General features: G+C 33.8%; 1 protein-coding gene across 6 annotated transcripts in view; it reads right to left on the minus strand.

Annotated features, from left to right (window-relative positions):
- Positions 1 to 14078, minus strand: part of LOC100511343 (platelet glycoprotein 4) — a 68365-nt gene extending 54287 nt beyond the window's left edge. For 3 of the 6 annotated variants that reach the window (XM_005667697.4, XM_005667698.4, XM_084977322.1), the window contains exon 1: positions 14036 to 14078. The gene's annotated coding sequence lies outside the window, so the exon portion shown is untranslated. Of the gene's footprint in view, positions 1 to 6543; positions 6662 to 6899; positions 6977 to 14035 lie in introns of those variants that run through there. The other 3 variants (XM_084977323.1, XM_021063491.2, XM_003130227.7) reach the window with 3 other exon arrangements.
- Between the last annotated feature and the right edge of the window lie 4584 nt (positions 14079 to 18662).

An 18662-nucleotide genomic window follows, 5' to 3' on the forward strand; every position in this document is an offset into this window, starting at 1 on the left:
TTCACTCTTATGGCTCAGCAGAAACGAATCTGACTGGCATCCATAAACATGCAGGTTCGATCCCTGGCCTCGCTTGGTGGGTTAAGGATCTGGCATTGCCACGAGCTGTGGTGTAGGTCAAAGATGCAGCTTGGATCTGGTGTTGCTGTGGCTGTGGTGTAGGCTGGCAGCTACAGCTCTGATTCTATCCCTAGCCTGGGAACCTCCATATGCCGAGGGCACGGCCCTAAAAAGACAAAAAAAAAAAAAAAAAAAAAAAAAAAAAAGTATCAAATTTTCACTCTTGAGCATGATGTAAACTTGGGCTTGTTGTGTATGGCCTTTATTTTACTGAAATATTTTCTCTCTTTTCAACCTTTTGAATAGTTTTTACTATATATATGTTGAATTTTATCAAAACATTTTTCTGCGTATATTGAAATGATCATATGTTTTAATCTTCAATTTTTATTGTGAAATATCATGCTGATTGACTTGTGAATGTTGAAAAATCCTTTGCTTCCTGGGATGAATCCCATTTGAGTATGGTTTGTGAACTTTTCAATGTATTTTTGGATTCAGTTTGCTAGAATTTTTTGAGGATTTTTGAATCTCTATTTGTTAGTGTTAACTGGCCTGTATTTTCTTTTTTGTGGTATCAATGTGGTTTTGGTATAGGGTGATGGTAACCTCATAGAATGAGTTTGGAACTGTTCCTTCCTCTGTAAGATTTTACATTTGCACTTAAATATAAATATATTTAAGGTGTTGAAAGGGAAAAAAAAAACGCAACCAAGAATACCCAGCAATGATTTCATTCAGATGAGACTGAGAAATCAAAAGCTTCACAGACAAGCACAAGTTAAAGAACGCATCATCATGAAATCAGCATTATAATGAATGATAAATGAAACCTATGAGACACAGCAAAAGCAGTTCTAAGAGGGAATATTGCTGCAATACAAGCCAATATCAGGGCAAGAAAGATCTCAGATAAACAACCTAGCCTTACAGTTAAATCACCTAAAAAAGAAGAACAAACAAAATCCAGTTAGTAGAAGGAGAGAAATAATAAAATCAGAGCAGAAATAAAGGAAATGTGGACTAAACAAAAAATGGAAAAGATCAAGGAAATTAAACTGGCTCTCTGAAAAGATCAACAAAATTGATTAACTTTTAGCCAGACTCATCAAGAAAAAAGGGAGAGGTCCCAAATTAAGAAAATTAAAAATGAAAAAGAAGTTACAGCTGTCGCAACAGAAATACAACGAGCCTTAAGAGACTACTACAAACACTTGTATGCCTTTTAAATGGGCACATTAGAAAAAGGACTAATTCTTAGAAAGGTACAATCTCCCAAGACTGAACAAGGAAGAAATAGAAAATATGAAGGCCCAATTGTAAGAATTAAAATTGAATCTGACTTAAAACTTCCCACAATCAAAATTCCACGACAAAATAAATTCAAAGGTTAATTCTACCCAACATTTAAAGAATAGGTTAATGCCTATCCTTGTGAATCAATCTTCTAAATAATCATTGTAATTGCAAAGTAGAGAATATCACTGAGGTAATCTGTCCTATATACAAGTGATCATATTCAGGGGAGTTGATTAAGTCATATTTTACTAAATGCTCATTTCATAGACTTTTCTCAGTTCTCATCTGCAAGTTATATCTAAGGTAGTCATCAAAATATAGGGACTCAATCAGGCAGAACAGAGACTGTTAGCCTGGTGATAAAACCAAAGCCTTATTGGCTACTCTTTTGCCAGGTGATCATGCGCAAGCCATTTAATCATTCTAACCTCAATTTCTTTATGTGTAAAATAAGATGCTAAGATGAGATCCACATTTTTTTTTAGGCTTTAGGAAAATTTATTATTTTATTTCTTATAGCTAATTTACAATGTTCTGTCAATTTCTACTGTACAGAGATCCCAAGTTTTTAATTAAAGCAGCTGAAAAGGTATTTCTCTCAAATTCTTACACACAACACCGTTAGGTAGAATCAACTGTGATTACAGCAGTGGTGGGAAGCTTGTGACCCCAATTCCTAACTCAATCTCCCCACTCCCACCTGACACTCTCCAGTTTTATATTTAAGAAACTTGAGAAGAATCCCTATAGAAACTTTAAGTTGGCAACTCATTAAAAAATTGGGACAGTAAATCCCGATGGTCAAATTCCATTTTTGTTTATAAAACATCAAGAATCTATTAAAAAGAGCTAAAAGATAAAGTCATCTCTTTCAGAAAGATATTTTATAACTAAAAGTTATTCAATAGAAATGTCCTTTGCAGTTCTGACAGATGGAATATAAAATGATTTAAAAATTGCAATTCAGTTATTCCCAAATTGATATATGTGCATTTATTTGCCCCTTTCCATATTCTATGTCATCACCTAGTTGTGAATCTATCTGACTTTTACCAGAATCATTATCCTTTATTCATGCAGCCCCATGGACTACAGAGGAGTTCATGCAAGGGACAAAGTGTCTCAAAGAAGTCTGTTGGAAGACTGGTGGGGGTGGGGGCAAAAAAGGTTCTCCAATGCCTCCTTCTTAAACCTGAAAACTCATTGTTATGACTTTTATGGACCCTGAGCCCAGAGGAGTCAAGTCATGGGAAGACCTGGATACTTCCCAGGCTCTGTTTGTTTTGAATTTAAAACTGAAGTGAAATAGTACACCCAGCTCACTGCTGTTGAATTAAGTTCACCACAAAACAGAAGCATCAATAATTTATTCTGTTGAGTTGCATGATTAGACAGTTACTAGTCTAATACTGGTCTGGATGATACAAAAGAAAAGATACAAGTGTTTCTCTAACATTCCTTCATACATATACTGATATTTTTGAGAGAGTAAGATTCAACTTGTCTAATTTTTTCATATTTTCAACTGGCTGACTCACTCTTATTGCCTTGATATAAGTTTCCATTTTTTTTTTCTAAGAATAGGAAAGCTATTTCACATTATAGTCCTCTTTTATCAGTGGCTTTACATTCTATGATTTCACTTACTCAGTGTTAAATGTGATCAACCGAGGATAACTAAAAACATGGATAGCAGAATCACTGATTAGGGGGAACTACTTAGGGTTTGGTACTATCCATGGTTTCAGGTATCTGCTGAGGGACTTGGAAGGTATCCCACCACACTCATGGATATGGGGGGACTGCTGTATTTGGGTTCATTAATTATGCTTCAATGCCTTGTCACCATGAATAAGTATTGCTATTTTAATCATAGTTTAACCTTATGCTTCATAAAACAGAAATACAAATACAGTTGACTCTTGAACAGCACAAGAGGAGTAACTGTTATATGCTCTTTGTCTGTGGTTCTGCATGTGTGGATTCAACCAAATACACATTGTGGATCAGATAGTACTTCAGTATTTATTGAAAAAAATCTGTATTAAACTGGACTGAAGAAGTTCAAACCTGTTTTGTTCAAAGGTAAACTGTTGTTTTATTCACCTCAAGAAAAGAGGGACAAATAATTTATGAAAAACACGCACTGAGTAAATAAGAGAAAAGTTCAGCTTACTCAACACATTCCCCTCAACAGCTTTTCCACTTAAGTTTATCTTCAAAAACAAGTGTAGTTTGTTCCCACTCTTTTCTCAAATACAGCTGTTCAGAGCATATCAAGCTTTTTCCTTCACATCTGGTTTGCTTGATAATGTAGCTTCTCACATGTTAAAATTTATTTTACTTTTTAATGTAGATTAATTTTTTTGTAAATTTTTTTCCACAATTTTATATTATTTTTATTTGATAAATTTGTTATTATAGTTGATTTACAATGTTCTGTCAACTTCTACTGTACAGCAAATTGACCCAGTCATATATATCTATATATACATTTTTTTCTAACATTATCTTCCGTCATGTTCCGTCACAAGTGACTAGATATAATTCCATGTGCTGTACAGCAGGATCTCATTGCTTATCCACTCCAAAGACAATAGTTTGCAACTAATAACCCCCAACTTCCAGTGCCTCCCACCCCTCCCCCTACATCTTGGCAACCACAAGTCTGTTCTCCATGTCCATAAGTTTGTTTCTTTTCTGTAGATAGGTTAATTTGTGCCATATATCGGATTCCAGATATAAGTGATATTATATGGAATTTGTCTTTCTCTTTCTGACTTAACTTCACTTAGTATGAGAGTCTAGAGTTACATCCATGTTGCTGCAAATGGCATAATTTTGTTCTTTTTTATGGCTTAGTAGTATTCCATTGGGTATATATACCACATCTTCTTAATCCATTCATCTGTCGATGGACTTTTAGGTTGTTTAAATGTCTTGGCTATTATGAATAGTGCTGCAATGAGCATTAGGGTACATGCATATTTTTCAATTAAACTTTTGTCTAGATATGCCCAGGATTGTTATTGCTGGGTCATATGGTAGTTCTATGTTTAGTTCTCTAAGGTACCTCCATACTGTTTTCCATAGTGGTTGTACCAATTTACATTCCCGCCAACAGTGATGGAAGGTGCCCTTTTCCCCACCCTCTTTAGCATTTGTTATTTGTTGACTTGTTAATGATGACCATTCTGACTGGTGTGAGGTGGTACCTCATTTTAGTTTTGATTTGCAATTCTCTGACAATTAATGGTGTTGAACATTTTTTCATGTTGGCCATCTGTATATCTTCTGGAACAAGACAAGGATGGCCTTGTCACTCTCACAACTTTTATTCAGCATTGTATTGGAAATCCTAGCCCCAGCAATCAGATGAACAAAAGAAATAATTGGAATAATCCTATAATCCAAATTGGAAGAGAAGTGGTAAAACTGTCACTCTATGCAGATGATACAATACTATATATAGAAAACCCTAAAGACTCCACACAAAAACTACTCAAACTTATTAACAAATTCAGTAATGTAGCAGGATACAAGATTAGCATTCAGAAATTGTTTGCATTTCTCTATACAAACAATGAAATAATAGAAAAGGAATATAAAAAAAGCCTTTTAAAATCACACTTTAAAAATTAAATACCTAGGAATAAACCTGACTAAGGATGTGAAAGACTTATATGCTGAGAACTATAGAACATTAATCAAGGAAATTAAAGAGGATTCAAAGAAGTGGAGATATTCCATGCCCCATACTGGAAATTAATAGCATAAAAACGGCCATACTACCCAAAGCAATCTACAGAGTCAATGCAATCCCTATCTATCAAATTAGCCATGACATTTTTCACAGAACTACAACAAACAATCCAAAAATTTATATGGAACTGTAAAAGACCCAGTATTACCAAAGCAATCCTGAGGACCAAATACCAAGCACAAGGCATAACTCTCCCAGACTTCATACACTATTACAAAGCTACAGTAATCAAGACAGTGTGGTACTGGTACCAAAACACACATACAGACCAATGGAACAGAATAGAGAACCCAGAAGTAAACCCAGATACCTGTGGTCAATTAATCTTTGACAAAGGAGGCAAGAATGTAAAATGGATAAAATACCGTCTCTTCAGCAAGCGGTGTTTTGAAAATTGGATAGCTGGATGTAAATCAATGAAACTAGAACACACCCTCACACCATGCACAAAAATCATCTCAAAATGACTTAAAGACTTAAAGATAAGCCAAGATGCTATAAAACTCCTAGAAGGGAACACAGGCAAAACATTCTCTAACATCAACTGTACAAATGTTTTCTTAGGTCATTCTCCCAAGGCAACAGAAATAAAAACAAAAATAAACTAATGGACTTAATCAAACCTACAAGCTTGTGCACAGCAAAGGATACCATCAAAAAAAAAAGAAAACCTACCTATGCCACAGCTTGCGGCAACACCAGATCCTTAACCCACTAAGTGAGGCCAGGGATCAAACCCACATTCTCGTGGATACTAGACTAGTTCGTTACTACTGAACCACAATGGGAACTGCATAACACCTCTTAATATGTAATGAAATAACTCCATAAAATAACTGAGATATATTCTAGAGAATTATGCCATTTAGAATTATATATGAATTCTAATTTGTCATTTCCAGTAGCAAAACAAACTAATGACTAAAGTAATAAGTAGTGAACAATTGCATATTAGAAAGCATGTTGGCATAAAAGTGATAAGTCACTTATGTGCACTAATCCCTCTATACTGATTTTTATTAATGTTTATTTTGACTTATAATTTAAATTAAAAATCATGTATTGTCTAAGTAAACAAAGTTCTACAATAATCAATTTACATAGTATATAATTTTAAATATATGTGATGTGCAGTAAATATTAACAAACATGTTGCAGATACACATAAAGTTTTAAACAGAATCAAAATGCCATAGCCTATTGGACAAGGATTTAATATTTTTTAAAAATAAAATGTAGGGAGATTGATAACTTGAAAAACAACACAAACCTAAATTAAAATAAAAAGCCTAAAGACTTCAAGAAAACAGTTCCTACTTCTTGTTGTTGTTTTTCCATAACTTCTTAAGGGTGTTTATATAGGAGTATGATTTCTCCATTTGGGAGTTAGAAAACTTTTTATTAAAAAAATTATTACTTACCTTTAAAAAGGCAAAATTTTTTTTTCTGTCAAATACTACAACATTGGACAACATTGGAACAGATAATTCTTAGGACGGCCAAACAGTATTTTGAACAAAAATCCTACTGAAAGACCTACTGGGGAAAAAAAACACTACTAAAAAAAAGATATTTTGCAGAAAAAAACCCACTGAAAACCTCATTACAAGAAGTTTGTAATTTTGAATATGTCTCAAAAAAAAAAAAAAAGCCAATGTCAGATTATAGAGTGGTGTGTTGCAAGAGGAATTAAGGAAAAAATACCCTCCCCCCACCATCCCACTATTGATATAACTCTTAATAGGTCTATTTTTATGTTCTGGTGAGGACTCATTACCTCCATTTAAGATCCTCAGCAGCACTTTCATTTTGGGGTGCGTTTGTCCATCCAAGTAAGTCAGAAGCCAGTGAAGCAAAAGGAATGTACTGGCTGAGTAACCTCTAATATATTCTGCTTTACTACATCATTATTCCAGATGAGGAACTGAGTCCAGGGGTGAAAAATGTAGATTAGGGAGAATTATCAGAGTCTCACTTTCCTGCATGACTTACTTTGCCAAACTCATTTCATGTAGTTTAAATAAAATACAATTTTCTATAAAGCCTTAATCTAAAGGGTGTTGAGACATTGTGAAAATAACATGGGACTCTCAATCAACAAAAATGACAAAGAGACTTTTATAAAGGAAGCAGCTTATTGCTGTAACTGGAAGGTCTTCTCTATTTATTCTTTCCTGTTAGTTTTACAGAAGTTTCATGACCACAGCAAAATCCTTGTATCAAAAACAAAAAACAGAAGTTCCTGTTATGGCACAGTGGAAACGAATCTGACTAGTAATCATGAGGTTGTAGGTTCAATCCCTGGCCTCATTCAGTGGGCTAAAGATTGGGCATTGCTCTGAGCTGTGGTGCAGGTTGTAGACGTGGCTTGCATCCTGCATTGCTGTGGCTCAGGCGTAGTCTGATGGCTATAGCTCTGATCTGACCCCTAGCCTGGGAAACTCCATATGCCACAGGTGCAGCCCTAAAAAGAAAAAAAAATTTCTTTTTGATTTCTTCAGATAAAAAGACAAGTATTAAATAACATTTAAATAGAATTACTGGAATTCCGTGGTAGTGAAGTGTGTTAAGAGATCCAGCAGTATCATTGCATTGGCTCAGGTTCAATCCCTGGCTGAGGAAATTCCACATGCCACAATTGTGGACAATAAAATAAATAAAATAAAAAAGTTATGTTTAAAAATAAATAGAATGACTATTTAGAATGACCTTTTAATATAAAAGCATATACCTCAGTTATTTTAAAGGAAAATAATTTTTTAAAAATCTAACCAAATAAAACCCTTTGGATTTGGGAGTAAAATAGACCCTCAATATTAAAAATCCATTCTTATAAAGAAATGCTCAGAATCACACAGGCAAAATCAAAATCTTTGGAAAGTTATCTATTGTATAGACCTCTAAGAAATGCCTCTAAATCAACCATAAAAGACATCAACCTAACAATAACAAGCAGAAATATGTTTCATTCATTATACTGTATTTAAACCAATCCTCATTGGATCGTTTGTGCTGTCCCTTCTGGGCCTGTGTCAAATCCTTGAATTTGCTAGCTGTGCAATACAATTGGAAAGGAATCCAAACACTTTTTCTCCTCAATCATTGCTTTCTCTTTCCAGGGTATTTTGAGTGACACATTTACTTAAAAATTAATAAGTTATAAAATTCTTTACGCATATTGGGATTTTTTCAAATGCCTGGCCACATAATTATAATAGAGGAGAAATGGCCTTGTATTATTAAGATTTAAACTTTTAATAAATCTATTTAGAGACAAAGACATATACTCTGAAAACTATAAGATGCTGATGAAAGAAATAGATGACACAGATGGAAAGATATATCATGCTCTGGATTGGAAGCATCAATATTGTCAAAATGACTATACTATACAGGGCAATCTACAAATTCAATGCAATCCCTATCAAATTACCAAGGACATTCTTCACAGAACTACAACAAAACATTTTAAAATTTGTATGGAAACACAAAAGACCCCAAATAAACAAAGCAACATTGGCAAAGAGAAATGGAACTGTAGAAATCAGGTTCCCTGGCTTCAAACTATACTACAAAGCTACAGTAATCAAAACAGTATCTCTCTCTCTCTCTCTCTCTCTCTCTCTCTCTCACACACACACACACACACACACACACACACACACACCCCTCAAAATGGGTTAAGGACCTAAATGTTTAGGCTAGACACTGTAAAACTCCTAGAGGAAAACAGACATAGCACACTTTGAAATAAATTGCAACCATATCTTATTGATCCATATCCTATAATAATGAAAATAAGAACAAAAATAAACCAATGGGACCTAGTTAAATTTAAAATCTTTTCATATCAAAGGAAACCATTAAAAACAAAAGCAAAAACAACAACAAAAAAATCCATAGAATTGGAGGAAATCTTGGCAACTGAAGCACTGACAAGGGATTAATCTCCAAATATACAAACATCACATGCAACTTTATATATTAAAAAAAAAACCCAATCAAAAATTGGCAGAAGACCTAAACAGACATTTCTCCAAAGAGGAAGGAGAGAAAAAAAACACATGAGAAGATGCTCAGCATCATCAATCATTAGAGAAACACAAGTCAAAACTACAATGAGGTATTACCTCACACCAATCATAATGTTCATCTTTAAAAAAATCTACAAATAGTAAATGGTGGAGAGGGTATGGAGAAAAGGAAACCCTCTTATACTATTGGTGGGAATGTAAATTGGTATAACCAGTGTGAAGGATGGTATGGAGGTTCCTTAAAAAACTAAGTATTAAATTACCATATGATCCAACAATCCCACTCCTGGGCATCTAGCCAGAGATAACCATAAATTGAAAAGATACATGCACCCTAATACTCATTGTAGTGCCACTCACAATAGCCAAGACACAGAAACAACCTTAATGAGCACTGGTAGAGGAACAGATAAAGAAGGAGTGGAACATATATACAATGGAATATTATTAAGTCATAAAAATGGAATAATGCCATTTGCAGCAAAATGGATGGACCTAGAGATTATCATACTGAGTAAACTAAGCCAAAGACAAATATCATATGATATCTCTTATATGTGATAAATGAACTTCTTTATAGAGCAGAAACAAACTCAGAGATTTCAAAACCAATCTTATGGTTACTATACGTGAAACCATTGTGGGGAGGGAGGAATTGGGAAGGTGTGAAAAACATACACGCACTGCTGTCTAAAATAAATGATTAATAAAAACCTACTGAATAGCTCAGGAAAATCTACTCAATAGTTTATAATAACCTATATGGGAAAAATAATGGCTATGTTTATATGTATAACCAATTCACTATACTGTACCCCTGAAACCAATACAACACTGTAAGTCAACTAAATGCCAGAAAAACTTTTTTCAATAGAGTGACATATATAGATTTCAGGTAAATTTAAAAAATGATTCCCTTATAACTGTGACCTTTTATCTTTGTTCTATTAGTAAACAGGTAGTATAAAGTCTAAGTCAATAAATATTTTGTCTAAGAATCTCTCTCTTTTTTTTGTAGTTAATCTGCATTGATATATTCTCTTATCAGCCTTAATTCTCACATATGTACAGGAATACACACACCTTCCAGTTGGACAATTCAGAAATAGCTCACCAATACAGGAGTTCAGATAGGACCTATTTTAAACCACATATCTTATATGTATTGAAAGTATAATTATAAGCATGAACACTTAAAGATATTTCAGAAAAAGTATATGCAAAACAGATAGCTAAGTTGACACTGAACTTACTTGGATCATTATTAATCAGTGGCCTAATGTCATCTGAATCCTCTATCTGGAGAGGACAGTACCACACCCTCCCGTGAGCATCCCAAGGAATCAAATGCGCATTCCCAGAGGAAGCTGTTAAATATTCATTCCTATAGACAGCAGTTCCTGAGTAGCTTAGCACACAAGACATAGAAAGTGCATAGCTAAATAAAATCTGCAACCATATATTTATATTTTGAGCAAAATATTCTCCTGGAATAGTAAGGCAGACATTACTGAGTAATGAATGTTGGAGTTTTCATTTTCAAAAGATTATGTATGTGCAGTATTTTGAAGGGATATGTTTTACAGGAGGGTATATCTTGCCTTATATAACTGTGCTATAGCACTAGACAGATTTTAGTAGAATGAAAAGATAAAACTGTTAATACTCTGAGGTCAGCTTATAGTTAGTTCTTTGAGAACTCTTCTTCTTTTTTTTTTTTTTTTCTTTTTTCTGAAAGACCATATAGGGTTTGGAATCAAACAGTCATAAAAGGATTCTGATGTGAGAAGGAGCTAACTGTATTGACTGGGGATTAGGAGTTAAATAACTACTTATTCTTATTTTCTTAAAACATGGAGAAGCCTAAATAAGAGAATCTTAATAACTAAGTGAGGTGAGCTGCGTGTCACATGTAGCAGAGATCTGATTATGAGACATCAAAATGTGTCCCTTCCCATCAGGCCCCTGACCCTTTCCCCTTTCTATGCTCAGGTTACTGAGATTACACAGCACCATCAGACATGGATTTGACTTTTTTTTTTTTCCTGCCTCTGCATTTGCTAGAACTTTGATTCAGTAGGAGGGTAAACCTTTATCTCTTTAGTTCATTGCTGAATCCTCAGAGCACAGAGCAGGCTCATAGCTGGTATAATCAACTGAATCAAAGAATAGACACCTGATGATCATAGCCAGAATAATATTTTGGAAGGAGTGAGAATGACCAGAATTGAGAGGTTATTATACTTCTTATTCATACCACAGATACGCAATGCATTGAGATGAAGAGCATCCGCCATGGAAGTGAATGTGCTTAAGTAGGAATTTGGAATCCATAGTTTACCATAGTGTAAGACATGTTGCTGTCTTACCTCTCTTAGTGGGAATAGCTCCTTCTCAGTATGTTATAAAGATCAAGTGTGGTAATATGAAGGACTTAGTAAAGAGCCAGTGATATAGTATCTTTTAATAAATAATTGCTCTGATGATTATTGACAAACTTTTGGAGAATAAAGTCATATGGACTAGCAAAATTATTGAAAATTATAGAAAGGTACAAATGAGGTCTTGTTCAACTACCAGTTCTGTTCCTCGGGAGTGACCAGTGTTAGGTATGTGCCCATTACCTTCCCTTTCCAAGTAATTTTATACTTATATACATATGAATATGGACTTATACTTATACCAAAACCCACTTTCTGCAACTTGCATCTGTTAGTTTCAGGTGCCTTGGAGATATTCTCATATCTTGGATAGTATAAACTCTCTTTTTTCAATTATTGAAATATATTCCATAACAAATGTAGTATTGTCTTTTGAATAATTGGTAATATTGTCTTTTAAATTTAATGGAACTTTGTTTTCTTCTAGTTCTCTGATCTTGCAAAAACAATGCTGAATATTCCTGTTAGTATAGTTTTACCTATATACTTGGGCAGTAGTAAACAGCAGAAAGTGAAATTTCTGGGTTAAAAGTATATACTTTTTTGAGGGAAAGTGAATTTTACCAAGTTTCTGTTCATATGTGTTCATATGTGTACAATGTGTGAAAAAGCCTGTCTCCATCTATCACTCACACTTGTTTATACTGAACTTTAAGTTTTTAACACATACTTATTTTATTGATAAGTATTTGAGTGAAGTTTTACTGTATTTTCTTAAGTATATCAGCATTTATATTTTAAAATATGTTTGGTAATACACTTGTTCATCTTTTGTTTTTGTGTTTTTTTTATTGAATAGTAGGGAGTTATTCACTCATGAGATTTGAAATTTTTTTAAATTACTATTTTAAACTTTATTTTTACTTTATTTTTAAATAACTTAAATTTTCAATTTTTATGCCATTAACATTCGTGGTAAATCTTTTTGGGTGTTATACCATGATTTGAAAGGCTCTCTCCAAGAATATGAAAATAATAAACATTCTTCTAGCATTTTTATGGTTTCAAAAAATCCTTTAGAACAGTATTTCCAGATAAATTGATTCATGGACTTTAACATTTGTGAAGTAAAAGAGGAACAGTAAAGTATGTTGAGTAATTATAAATATTGCAACATATTTGAGAAGCAGATGAAAGATGCATGATAAGCATTCTAGACAAGAAATCACATGGCCCAAGTTCACAGCTTTGTTCATGTTTTTGTGAACTGGGAGCACACAGTCTTCATAATTCTGATTTCCTCTCGTCAAAGAGAGTAATACTGATTCTACCTACAGCCTCAAGGTGAAGATCAAATCATATGATAGATTTAAATTTTAAAATATAAAGCCTTATACAGATCCTACAATAGATAAAAATTTTAAGTGATTCATTCCTTTGGTTTACACTTCAGCAAACTTGAAGAATTTTAACATTATGTGCATTGCAGTTCTAGATTGTATGAATAAACAAAGACCTATAAATTTTGATGATGATAAAGTAACAGAGTTAACATGTAGCAGGGGGCTTGCTACATGCCAGTTGTCTAAATAAAAGCTTCTCATTATGGTATCTGGTTGACTTATCCTAACACCTTACTTTGTTCTTTAGAAAACTACTTGAGGTCGCACAACTACTATGTGTCAAAACAAGAATTAAAACCCAGATAGACTGATTGAAGAGCCTGTACCATTTTCTGAAAGAAAATTTATGCACACATGAGTTCTTGATTAGTACCTAATTTTATTCTTTTCAAGACATTTATGTAAGTTGTATAACAACTTTAAATAACCTAATATTAGAAAAGAAAATAATATCTAAATACAACAAAGAAGGAATGAACAATGAACATATTCTGTAAGTGGCAACTAATGGAATTATTTTGAGATTAAATAACACAATTCATGTAAAAGCCTATAACATATACATACACAGTAAAGTATCTCAAAACATTGGTCATCAGTGTAAGACAATAAAGTACAATTTGTTTCATCACTTTAATCCTTGGGGTAACTAAGCATGGAGATATACATACACATATTTATGCATATACATATGCACATGATGGTGTGTGTGTTTATACATAAACATCTATTTTTCAATTGATCCCTTCTTCATTTATAGAACTATTAAAGCAATAGCTTTATTGCTTTAATAGTTCTATAAGAGTATTTTGTGAGAAGGGGTTTTACATTCAGGAAGAAAAATAAATATATACATAATATAAAATGATAATATCAAGTGCCTAAGACATAACAGTAGTACAGTAATGCCAATGAAAACTTGAGAGGTTAAAATTGAGGTTTCTAATATCACCTTTAAAAGAGAATTTCAAGGACATAACTTAAGATAAAATGCAGAATATCAGGGTCATTAAAGTTTTGACTTAAGCCCTGTAGTCTAATCAAAAGACAGGATGAAAGTAAACTTACTGCATTAAAGATATAAAATAAACTTACCCATATGTTTCACAGACGTGGTGGTAGGAGCTGTGTATAAAAGAGATTAAAAGGAGAGTGCCTCTGTATATATGGATAGTTCTCATGTGGACAGAGCAGATCAATATGTAAATTTCAAAGGCCTTCTAAAAATGTTGGCAGACCAAATCTTAACTTGAACTGTTTGCAAATCTGACTTAACTCTTTAAGGGGAGGGGGAATAAGTCCTTTTTATGTTCTTATCTATATACACATGTATATATACACACATATATACATATATATATGGACATGTAAGCACACACATGTATGTGCATGTGCACCTTGTACTTCCCTTTATCTGCTGCAAAATTTATATGTAACAGGAAATTTTGTCATGACCAAAAAGTTAAAGTTCAGATATTTTAGGCACATTTGGAGCACTTTTCTTAAGAATAAGAGGATTCTTTTGTGACCAACATGTATTTTCTTTATCTTCCCTATATTGTGTTGATTTTGCTGAGACCAGCTCAGCAGGATGGGGCTGAAGAAGGGTGCTGTGAAACTTAAGGAAAAAAGTTAACATGAAATAAGACACAGAGACATTTATCTTAAGTAAGGGGACTCAAGGTCTCAGGGACCAAGAGCACCGCCTCAAGAAACCACACTGCTTTTATTGTGCTCTTTAGGATGATGTCAAATGAGGAGGGGCTATGGGTGTAGGATATAGGGTTTGTTTACTATTTTATAAGTTCTTTTATTATTTTAAAAGCCACTTAGCTGGTAGAAGGTTAAGCTTTTACTCTGACCTTTAGGCACATAACAATCATTAGCGTTTGAGTTATCTATGCATAGCATTCGAGAGAATGTTCACTGTGCTTCTGCAAACATGCCTATTTGCAACATGCCTAGGTTTGCACCTTGGTTCTCTTTGCTAATGCATATTCTGCTAATGACTGCTCATAAACCACTTGGCCATGAGGTTCCTCTTTCTCTTGTTCCTTAGAGGACATACCATGCTTGTGCCTTTAGGTCTTTGTTCTTAAGCTTAAGTCATTTACCAGCACTGGGACAGCTTTTCTAGCAGGAAGATGGGATAAAGTAAACCAGGAAGATGGGATAAAGTAAAGCAGGAAGATGGGATAAAGTAAAGCAAGAAGATGGGATAAAGTAAACTAGGAAGATGGGATAAAGTAAAGCAAGAAGATGGGATAAAGTAAACCAGGACAAGATGGAGTTTTCAGCAAAGAGGCTAAGAAAATATTGCAGAAACATGTCTCAGGACAGATTTATCTGGAGCTTTTGAACCATAGGAAAGATGCATAATCCCTCCATCTCTTAACAGCCCTGTAGAAAAGAAGTACTAAACATTTCTTCATTTTGGCTTTCTGAAATTGTAACTCTGTGAGTTACTACCCCAAATATTTAATGGAAGGAACCGTGTTCTGTGCTTATGTTTAGAAAATTGGAATGAAGATGTCATTTGTCATGCTTATATGTATAGTGACTCTCCAAGATGGCTGTTTAGTTTGCAGTATTTCTCAAATATTTCCACAGAGGACCAATTTTTCCCATATGGTATCTATTATATCCCAGGATTAGGGTTCTGAGGGGCACCATTTAGTAAATGTTAGTGCAGGATTTCTCAATTTTCACATATAAAGATTTTCAAGGCTTCTAAATTTAGTAAAACAGGTACAATTGTTGGCCTCAAAGACAACTTTAAAAACTTCCAGCTTTGGGGCATCCTTTATTATTCAAAATTGGTTTTAGTTTTTACGATAATGGAACTTCAAAAAATTTCTGTGGCATAACTAAACAACAGTTTCTTTCATTCTTATACCATATGCTCTAACATGAGAATTGGTGGGGCTCTGTTCCAGAGGGTCACCCAGAAAGGCAAGCTGATAGGAGCTGACCATCTCCTACGCATGAAGTCAGGTGTAGCAACAGGTGATAAGAACCTGATGCTCTTCAGGGCTTCTGAGGAAGTATTGCATGGCACTTCCATCCATGGACAATGGGCACTAATTTATTGCATAATTCCTAATGGCTGGGGTTTGAGAGATGCAGGAAAGTGGACAAAATATTTGTGGCTACCATTGTCTTTGCCACAGTTAACAACACTCCTTGATTCTTTTAAAATTAAAGTTTAGCTAATTTACAATCTTATACTAATTTCTATTGTACAATAAAGTGACTTAGTTATACACATAAATACATTCTTTCTTTTATATTCCTTTCCATTGTGGTTTACCCCAGGTGATTGGATAGAATTCTCTGTGTTATACTGTAGGATCTTGTTGTCTATCCATTCTAAATTTAATAATTTGCATCTACTAACTCTAAACTCCCAGTCCACTCCTCTCCCTCCCCACTCCCCTCTAGGGAACCACAAGTTTGTTTTCCTTCTCCATGGTTCTGTTTCTATTTTGAATATATGTTCTATTGCACCATATTTTAGATTCCACAGATAAGTGATACAGTATATATTATGTTTGTCTTTGTCTTTCTGATTTACTTCATTTAGTATGAGACTCTCCAGTTGTATCCATGTTGCTATAATGGCATTACTTCATTACTTTTTATGGCTGAGTAGTATTCCATTGTATATGTGTTCTGCATCTTCTTAATCCATTCCTCTGTCAGTGGACATTTAGGTGGTTTCCAAGTCCTGAATATTGTGAGCAGTGCCACAATGAATATTGGGGTGCATGTATCCCTTTCAATCATAGTTTTTCCAGGTATATATGCCCAGGAGTGGAATTGCTGGATCATCTACTAATTATTTCTTTAGTTTTCTTAGGACCTTCATTCTCGAGGTATTTTTAAATTATCTTTTTGATTTCTTTTTTGATCCATTAGTTTTTCAGTAGCATGCTATATAGTCTTCAAGAAGTCATTTTTTTTCTCATTTCTTTTCCTGTGTTTGATTTCTATACTCTTAAATTTGTTGATGCTAATTTTGTGCTCTAGTATGTGATCAATCCTAGAGAATGTTCCATGTACCCTGGAAAAGAATGCATATTCTGTTATGTTTTGATGTAATGTATTGAAAATATCAATTAAGTCTACCTATTCTATTGTATCGTTTGGAATATCTTTTGCTTTATTGGTTTTCTTTCTAGATTTGTCTATTGACATGAGTAGGGTGTCAAAGGCTCCTATTATTATTGTATTCCCATCAATTTCTCCCTTTTTCTCTGTTAGTATCTGTTTGATGTATTTGGGTACTCCTATATTAGATTGTATTCATTATTTTATCATTATATACTCTCATTTATCTTTATAGTCTTTGTTTTTAAGTCTATTTTGTCTGATATGAGGGTTGTGACTCCTGCTTTCTAGTCTTTTTCTTTGGCATGAAATAATTTTTTCCATCCCATCACTTTCAATCTATGTGTGTCATTTGCCCTACAGTGGGTCTCTTGTATATAGCATATTGTAGGCTATTTTTTTTTTATAGTCTGCCATTGTATGTCATCTGATTGGCATATTCAGTGTATTTATATTTAAGGTAATTATTGATACTTATGTATTTATTGCCATTTTAAACTTTGTTTTTCAGTTGATTGTGTTTCTTCTTTGCTCCTTTCTTTTTCTTTATTCAGTTTGATTATTTCTTTTTATTTTATGCCTGTATTTTCCCCTTTTTTGATTTTATATTTTTTTGTATAGATTTTATGTTTCATATTTTAAATTCAAATACCACATTGTAAGATTTCTGTATAGTTTCTTGAAGCTTTCTGTTTGGCTGTACCTGCCTAAGCTGCTACAAATAGACTAAATAATTTCATAGCCTGTATCTATCATTTAGGTGCATGGAAAAATGGGCTTTCCACACAGTGGGTTTGAAGCTGACTGGTAACAATGGAAAAAATAGCATTAGCTGAGCTGTGGTTGTAGAGATTTTGTTTAATTTTTCCTTTTTTCTTTATCCCTTTTTTCTTTTTTTTTTTTTTTTTCGTCTTGTGGAAAGTTTCTGAAGCTCAATAACAAAAATCAGTTAGTGTAAATTATTCTTTGTCTCACATTTTTAGAAGGAAGAAAATATTTTGAACTGTAAAATGTATCCTTAATCTGGAGAATGTATCCTTAATTCTGTTTCTTAAATAGCTCTTAAAAACCATTGGCTTGAAGCTAATGCCTCAGACAATGTTCATATTATAGTTTCAAAAGAAGTTTGATATGTTGGTGGAAACAAGGCTTATTGACTTCAATTATTTCTTTGTACACTAGAGAACATCTGAATTATTAAATTTTTAGGTTATGATCCTGTGCAGTGAGGCCATGTTAACCTAGCCTCTGTTTTCCCCTACCCCCATTCCCTTAAAAAAATAGGGTAACAGCAAATCAATATTAGAACCATGTCTGTATAGAAACAGTTACAATGTTCGGTATTCATTAAATATTGTTAAATATTTAAAAATTGTTGGAATAGGAGTCCCTGGACATTTTTCTGAGCTGTGTTTCTGATATGTGTTGTGAGGTAGGTGAGATTGGAGAGCTCCTGAATATTCCTCTGCTGGATCTGTTCACCAGTGAGTGAGCTCTTTTATGGTACCTTTCACCCACCATGTAGGTTCACAAAGTACACTGCCCTCAGCACCATCTTAACTGTGGGAATGCTGGCACTTGGCTGTGGTGTTTCTCAGGCATTGTTTTCAGC

The sequence above is a fragment of the Sus scrofa genome, chromosome 9 (assembly GCF_054392235.1).
Source record: "Sus scrofa isolate SSC_HxYL_T2T_F1_AM1 chromosome 9, Sscrofa_HxYL_maternal_Yorkshire_Landrace_v2.0, whole genome shotgun sequence".
Lineage (NCBI taxonomy): Eukaryota > Metazoa > Chordata > Mammalia > Artiodactyla > Suidae > Sus > Sus scrofa.